We start from the raw sequence: 8,612 nt of genomic DNA, 5'->3' as shown, positions 1-8,612 counted from the left end.
TCAAGCACCACCGCTGGTCTCCCGTGCAGGCAAAGCTTGCATAGTGTCTCGAGTATTGCGTCCGTAATAAAGTGTCCTGCATATTCTCCGATGTGTTCCAATGTATCGGTGGTACACGTGTGTGGTAGTTTGAATGCACATAATTGTTGTTCTAAAATTTCCAAGACTGTATGGCTGCAGCCTGGGCGTCCCATATCATGCCCGTCCGTCTACTTTTCAAAATAAAAGCTCGCGTCCCAAAATTTCCGTCGGGATGAACAGTTTCTGCTCCTGGCTGAGAAGCTAAGCGAGGATTCAAGATGGCTGACACTCGTTTTTTTCCTCGGCAATCTCCGGAAAAAGCCAACAGTCCAACCCCCTTTGGGCTATGCGGAAGTGGCTCCTAATACACAATGAATACAGGCTGTAGTCTTTTGCCTCTGGGCAAAAAAGCCTTAGATGACGCAAAAATCGTCATTTTGCGTCATCTGAGGTTTTTTTCCAGACCCTCAATACAGAGATCTCCCCTCTCAGGGGGACATAAGGGAGGGAAGCATGGTCATTCAAAAATACTACTAGGGTTCTACTGATACAAAGCTTAATGCTAATCGGTGAAGTTACCCTTTAAAGACTCCTCTTAACCCTCGCTGGACTACAGAAGACACTTTCAACTCCTGTCTGATTGTGACATCCCATAATGCCACTGATTGTGCTTCCCACCTCCCAGCTGCTATGGGTGCGTGTAGCTGCCCTGCTGTTCACCTGCGTGGCGTTCAGTGTGGCAGCACATGGAGCCCAGCTGCACCACGGAGGCATGGCTGACTGGTGCATCTTCTGCTGGGCGTTCAGCTTCGCCTGCACCCTGCTGGTCCTGCTGGTGGAGCAGTTCGGCCTCCAGGCCCGAGCGCCGGTGTCCTGGTCTAATTTCCCCATCACTATCGCCTGCTATGCCTCCCTTCTCTGCCTCTCCGCCTCTATCATCTTCCCAGTTTTTTTCCTTAAGGACCAGCGGCTCTGCGGTGATACTCGTGACTATCGCATCGCCTCCACCGTCTTCTCCTGCCTGGCAGCGGTAGCATACATGGGGGAGGTCAGCTTGACTAAAGCGAGGCCAGGAGAGGTGGCAGGTTACATGGCTACGGCTCCTGGTCTTATGAAGGTGTGCCAGACCTTTGTGGCCTGTATTATCTTCATCCTGGTCAGCGACCCTGTGTCGTATGACCACTATGCAGCGCTCAAGTGGTGCATGGCCGTGTACTGCATCTGCTTCATCCTCTCCATGGCCGTGGTGGTGCTGTGTGTGGGCGAGTACACCGGTTGTCTCCCCATCCCCTTCTCCAAGTTCCTGTCAGGTTACGGGCTCCTGGAGGTAATCATGTACTTGACGGCTGCCATCCTCTGGGCCGTGTTCCAGTTTGACAAACAGTACCAAAGAAGCCAAGCGTCGTCAAAACTGATCACTGTGGCGGTGCTCACTGCTCTCAACTTCCTGCTTTACGTCGCTGACCGCCTACACTGCCAGACTAGTGTTTGTCAGTGCCTGAGAAGAAAAAGAGATGAAGGAGGGAGACACATTGAGAGCTGAACAGAAATAAAGATGCTTAGAGCTGAGTGAGTGGCTTTGCAGAAAAGTGTATGCTGTTAAGTTTCTGACAAAAAAAATACCTGTTGTTGTCTGATTTTAAAATTTTGAAATGAGACATTTTGTTAATATGAGAAAAACATCTCAAACTCACTTACAGTATGTATGTACATGTTTTCTGTTATCTCCAATGACATCATTTTATCAATGAAAAGACTGAGCAGTAATAGCAATAAGCAATACTCAGCCAAGTCAAGTAAGCCTTAAGAAGAATTTGTTTTCGCGTTTTCTCCAAACTTTGACCCTACGATCCAACTGCCGTAGGCAGAATTATCAATCCACCAAACAATGGCAGAATAAGCTGTTTGGCATTGGCAGAGAAGATTTGGCAAATTTTTCATGGGCACAACCCACATACTCAGTGCTGCTCCTCATCCCACAAATGCATGTTCCCTACAGATGGGGCACCATATGAAAGGGAACTAAACAGGCTTTCCAACGGTATAAGATTTATTGCCAAAAATGATTGTTACCACAGAAAAATAATCTACCAAACACAAATGTCCTTACTTTTTGTGCTACATTTAAATAAATGTTTGTCCTGTTTATTTTAAGGCATGTGATGGATTGTGTATGTACTGTGATTGTGATGACACTGTGTTGTGGATTTCATGATGCAGTGATGCAGACAGTTGCAGCTTGCCTTTGTTGCACACTATTACCTTGTAAGGTAATAAAATAGGTAACAAAAAAGAGATGATGTGTTGGAGACACTTCCTGTGTCTCCAACACATCACTACTCACAGGCCCTTGTAGAAGAATCAGGCAACTGTCATTCTGCACTTTTCTCTTAACATTATGAACTGTGAGTTAGGGTTACCTATCCTTTAAGTTTTTACCCTTTTAGGCAGCATGACATCACAATTTTCCACTGAACGCCTGCCCAGATTTGTGTTCATGCCCTTACCCCGACAATCATAGCAACAGCTGTGTTAACCTATGCAGGGGTTGCTATGTTCATGTAAGCTACACAGAAGACGTTTCCCTTTTTGTCACTCCTACTCCGGAGAGATTGTGCAGACATCACTGTTATGTTTTATTACTGATTATATTCATGCAACAATGATTTCATGTTTTTTGGCAAATGTCATAGAAATGTGATTAAAAAAATTCAACATTTTCTGCAGTAGAGATACATTTGGAAATAATGCTGTGTGAATCTATTTTTAGCTGTCAGTGGTACTTTGTGTGGTACATGGTCATTATTTTCATGATATTAAGCTGTATACCAAGGCCTGCAAATGTATTTGATGGAAAAAAAAGTCCAACAAGTCTTTCTGTTTTCATAATTAGATTATCACTGAACCAATAACTTGATGAAATATTTCTGTTTAATAGTAGTTAGAACATGTAGTGAGACGTGCAAAATGGAGATGCGTGAAAACTCGTGCAGCATGTTTTTGTGTAGTCAGAAAGTGAAAGCAGTGGCCAGACTTAGATACAGGAAACATATTTTACATTCTGGCAGTCTTTTCACTCTAACTTATAGTTGCTCCACAGTTACTTCACTTTTGACAACATGGACGGTAAGTTAATTTATTTCTGTGATTTCAGGATTGAACACATTAAGTTGCAAAATGTAGAATTTAAATAATAGCTGTTTTGTTTTAAATACTTTTTATAGTGCACAGGTGCTACACTTAGATGGCTGACATACTGTTTTTCTTCTTTTTGTTACAATCACACAATATGTACTAATACTTAAAATCAAGTGATGTACAGAACCGATCCTAAGTGTCATTATGAGGCTGTTCTGGTCAGATTTGAATGGATTGTATCAGCTAATATAAAGCCGATCAAAACTGAACTCTATTGTGTTTTGCATGCTGGTACTGCAGCACTGCTTCATTTAATGACAGCCAGGCTCTACGCTGTGAGCATTTAGTTTAATTTGAGAGTGAAATTTTGAATCTGTGAAAAATCATTTGATTGCATTTGCAAATTCTGTTGTCTAAAAGTGTTATTTCAATCTGTTGGATACACATTTAATCAAAATTAAAGTAAATAGGTATCAGATCGGACCATCCCAATATTAAAGGACTCAGAACGGGGTTGGGGCAAAAAATATACTTGATCATCCCTAAAGCTGTTTACAAAATTGTCCTTAGTAGTCTTTCCCACTACTTCCCTTCACATGTTCAAAAGTCAAAAGACTTTATATAAGATAACATATACGTAAGATATATGCTTGTTGCCGGTCTCTCTAAATGTATTGACATAATTCTTCTAGTACTAACTACTTTTGACCATTGAGGATTTTTATTGTTATTGAGTTTATCTGTATTTTTTTTTTTTACATGAAAACAACCAAAATACAAAGGCATATTATTATTGATGAACATTATTCTTTTTCAGTGTCAAACCCAAGAAGAATTGTCATCTTGGGAAAAACTGGATCTGGGAAAAGCAGCGTGGCTAACACCATATTTGGAGAGGAACTGTTCACAGTCGGCCACACTCTCAACTCTGAAACAAGAGAATGTGAAGCAAGAACCAAATCTGTTAATGGAAGAAGCATCACTTTGATCGACACTCCTGCTTTCTTTGACACAGAGAGGTCTGAGGAGGAGATGAAGCCTGAGATAGTGAGGTGTATCACAGAGTGTGCTCCTGGTCCTCATGCTTTTCTCATTGTGATTAAAGTAGAGAAATTCATAGTGCTGGAGCAGGCTGTCATCACGAAAATAAACCAGTACTTTTCTGAAGAAGTTTACAAATATGCAATAGTTGTCTTCACTCATGGTGACCAGCTGCCTGAAGAAGAGAAAATTGAGGATTTTGTCCGCGAGAATAAGCCAATGAGTGACCTGGTGAAGAAGTGCGGCGGCCGCTGCCACGTCATTGATAATAAATACTGGAAGAACAACCAGCAGGATGAATACAGGAGTAACCAGTTCCAGGTGAAGGAGCTTCTTAACACAATAGATAAGATGGTTGAGGCAAACCAAGGAAGCTGGTACACCAATGAGATGCTACGAACCGTGGAGGAAGAAATACAGCAAGAGGAGGAGGCCATTAGACGGTCATCAGCAAACATGTCAGAGGAAGAGATCAGAGAGCAGGCTAGAGTCAGCACATTTAAGAAGCTTTTGATCAGATGGACAGGTTTTGCAAAAGATACATTGTTAAGGACATTTACAGGGGCAGCTGCTGCAGTGGCAGCTATAATAAGTCATATTAAAGGATATAAAGTAGTTGAGAAAGAAGAGCCTCGTGTGGAAGAAGCAGAAGAGGCTGTCGAGAATGAAACCCATTTGTGACTCTCAAAGAAGGAGGGGGGGGGTGATCTCATGAAAAGTCATATCTCCCTGTTTATTAAATGGAAATCATGTTTCAAGTTATCTTTAACCACTGAGCTGTTTATGTTTATTCATATGTAATATGTTATAGCTTTACTTCTTGTCTGAGCTTAACACTTCAAGTTCAGTCACTTATTCCTGTTTCACAAGCTATGTGTTGTCCTGTGCATGTACTGTACATTTAACCACAAAGATAAAACTGTTTTAACAGCATTTATGGATAAGATCTTAAAAAATGTTTGAATGAAACCTGTTCATGCTGTTGGCTGCTTTTGTCACTGTTTCATGTTGAAAAAGAACCATGAAATGTTACTTAATGTATTTACAACATTATTTTGTTAGACAGGCCTGGTGCTTTTGGAAAAAATAGATGTAGTTCTTGTGAATTAAAATGTATCACCAATGCAAATATGATAATTAAATTGAGATCTATGTTATGTTATTTAATATTATTATTACCGTTAATAAATGTTATTAGAGCAAATTAAGTTTTTTACTTAGTATAAAGTACCAACAAAGTACCACAAGCCTGTGTGGACAGAATATTGTATTGACAATTGAAAAACAACAAATCTGTAATACACATCTCTTACAGAAGATGTGCTACAGTGAAATGCCACAGAAGCTGCCTGTTGCAACACAGCCCAAACAGTGGGTTCAAAAATGTCCCGCCTTCCCAATCCCTGGACACACCCCTGAGCCTCTTGTGCAAAACATTGGCACCTTCATCTCAAATCACATCACAACCTAACAATGATTTGTTCAATAATTATCTTTTGTTAATAAGTTACTGGAAAGAATCCATACTGATACTTTGTCTTGATAACAAAGTATCAGTATGGAATGTGGTATGTGCTGTGATTGTGATTAGACAATGTGTTACACAATGTGTTGTGGCTTTCATGATGCAGTGATAAAGACATTTACAATGTTTTTGATTCTCGCTGTATTAGTTTTTAGTCAGTAATGAAATGAGTGACAAAAATAAGATGTTGTGTCAGAGACAACAGGAAAAATACTCAGGAGATTCAGGCAACTGCAATCTCCACTTTTCTTTTTAATGATGTTGTGGACTCTTATTTGAGGTTACCTCTTATCCATAAAAGAAGATATACATACAGATAAGAAAGTAGACATTCTGAATCACAAGTTTTGACCCTTTAAACAACTGCTACACTTAACATGCCAGAGTTTTTTGGAAAGGTTTTAATGAATATTGATATTTTGAAACTCATTTCTAAACCATCCAGAGAATGTTCCCTTCAAGGGCAGATAAAACAATCGCTTATGGTCAGTATCTGAATGTTAACATAAAAATGGGAGCTTAATTGGTTTTGCAAAGAAAGGTGGATTTATTTGGACTTTCTCAAATTAAGAGAAGTCACTGCAATAGCAGCAGCAGCACCAGCAGCTTAGCATCAACATGTGTGCTCCAGCCACTGTTGTGTGGTTAGATCAGATTTGATTGTCAGCAGAAACATGAAGAAACAATCCCACAAGTGTCATCCGACATTTATTCAAATATTGCTAAATTCTGATTAGTACGTACATGACTTCACCCTTTTACATTGAAGTCCTGCTCAACCCGTCACTCAAAGCAGCCTGCTTGAGAAAGTATACTCTTTACTTTATAGTTAACATATACTTTATTAGGTAACTATGTGCCCTGATGGGACACTTGAATTTTGCCAATAATTCACTACCCATGTTCTCCAACTGCTCCCCAAGTCTGAGTACAGTAGTTGGACTTTTTGAAATAAGTTCATGTAGACTTACAGCTGAACTGTTTCTTGTTTGACAGAGTGCAGTATTTGTTGAGTTTTATTTTTAAATATACAATTTCTGTTGAGTCTTAAAGGAAACATCTTCAGTATTTATTTGAGCAAAGAATTACAGCCAAGAAAACCAGATGTCAGCTGTCTGCCTTGCAGCTTTTTTGAAATTTTTTGAAAATGTTTGACTACTTCTTTTTTTTAAAAGGGCGTGCGCCTGTGAGCACCTATGGAGGAAAACATCAATTTGCACGTTGTGCATTGTGCAGGAAGTGAAAGCACGCAGGGCAGACTCAGATACAGGAAACATATTTAAACACACTCTGATACAGTCTTGTCACTTTGACGTATTGTCGCTCCACAGTTACTTCACTTTTGAAAACATGGACGGTAAGTTAATTTCTTTCAGTTATATCAGGACTGAACACTGCACATTATGTTGCAAGATGCAGAAATTTAAATAAAAGAAAGTTTTGTTTTAAATACTTTTTATAGTGCACAGGTGCTACACTTATATGGCTGACATATGTCTTCTTTTTTTGTTACAATCACACAATGTGAATTGTAATGCTCTCATACTAAAAAGACAGTGATGTACCGAGCTGAGCCTAAGTGTCGGTATCAGGCTGTTCTGGTCAGATTTTAATGGATCATATCAGCTAATATAAAGCCGATCAAAACTGAAGTGTTTGGCCTGCTGGTGTCGTGGCACTGCCCTCTTTACACTTTTTCACGATCGCTATGACACTTTTTTCAATACTTTTAACAACTTTTCTAAACTCTTAACACAGTTAGCACAACATCCGTATGTGAAGGCTATACAATTAACACATTTCTTGTTGTTTTGACACAAAATGCATACAGTTAACACACATTTAAAATGCTTAAACTTCTTTTACACACAAGCTCCACCAAAACGAAAACAATGGATCTTTACTGCCAAATTTCCAAATGCTTTCACACTGTATGTCACAACAGATAACATCATGTTCTAAACCTAACTTATAGGCTAAAGTCAAAGTGAACAGCTGATCATATTGTAAATTGAAACCCAAATATATCCCCTGCATTTCATACATGCATTGAGAAACAGCTTATTGAAGTTATGCAAATAGAATCAATCACAGCTGATTCCCTTCTAGGAAACACATTCAGGTGTTGAGGTTCTTTCAATAGCATGATCATATGGTAGTACAGTAAAAGAGAACCTATTTGAACAATAGACTGTAGATGAACACAGAAAATAAAAAAAATGCCTTCACAAGAGAGAGGAAGAGAAGTACCAGGACAATTTTGTCTCTGTCTCCTTTTTTCATAAACTGTACATTCTATAAAGCTACTCTGAGATGGGTCATTCATTTTTTATATTGAATCTCTGCAGCAAAAGAAACAAAATGGTGGGCGGGTTGGATCAGTGGGTAGAGCAGGCGCACATATACTTGGAAGTTTATGCCTTGACGCAAAGGTCCAGGGTTCGTTCGTTTGTGACGATTTCCTGCATGTCTTCCCCCCCCCCTCTCTCGCTCTCCCCTTTCTCAACTAGCTGTCCTGTCAAATAAAGGTGGAAAAGCCCAAAAAATAATCTTTACAGTAATAAAAAAGAAATATGCATGCATTTACTAAACCCAACAAAACAAAAATGTAGAGAGGCTTCAAGAGAAACTGCAGTCCAAAACACAATCTATGATCAATACAATATATTATTGTCTGTTGTATAAGGGCAGACCTGACACATGTAAAATAATGCAGTTTCTGTAATTCCATCTGATGTTAGTGTTTTTTATGACATTGTGCTATGATTGACTAAATGTTCCTGTTGGGAGAGAACATGTGTTTTGAAGAATTATTGGATTTTGAGACATGTTTGCATTGTTTTGGTAAACACAGTGTATTGTGTTAGTGAATTATTGTACTTTTTGA

At 39.3% G+C, this 8,612-nt stretch overlaps 1 pseudogene; it reads left to right on the top strand.

The window, feature by feature from the left end:
* The first annotated feature begins 636 nt into the window (after positions 1-636).
* LOC114545382 (myeloid-associated differentiation marker homolog) lies at positions 637-1,523 on the top strand (annotated as a pseudogene).
* Positions 1,524-8,612: the final 7,089 nt, after the last annotated feature.

This window comes from Perca flavescens, chromosome 19, assembly GCF_004354835.1.
Source record: "Perca flavescens isolate YP-PL-M2 chromosome 19, PFLA_1.0, whole genome shotgun sequence".
NCBI classification, from domain to species: domain Eukaryota; kingdom Metazoa; phylum Chordata; class Actinopteri; order Perciformes; family Percidae; genus Perca; species Perca flavescens.
Note: the sequence above shows the minus strand (reverse complement) of the source record. Positions and strands in the feature narration are given on the sequence as shown.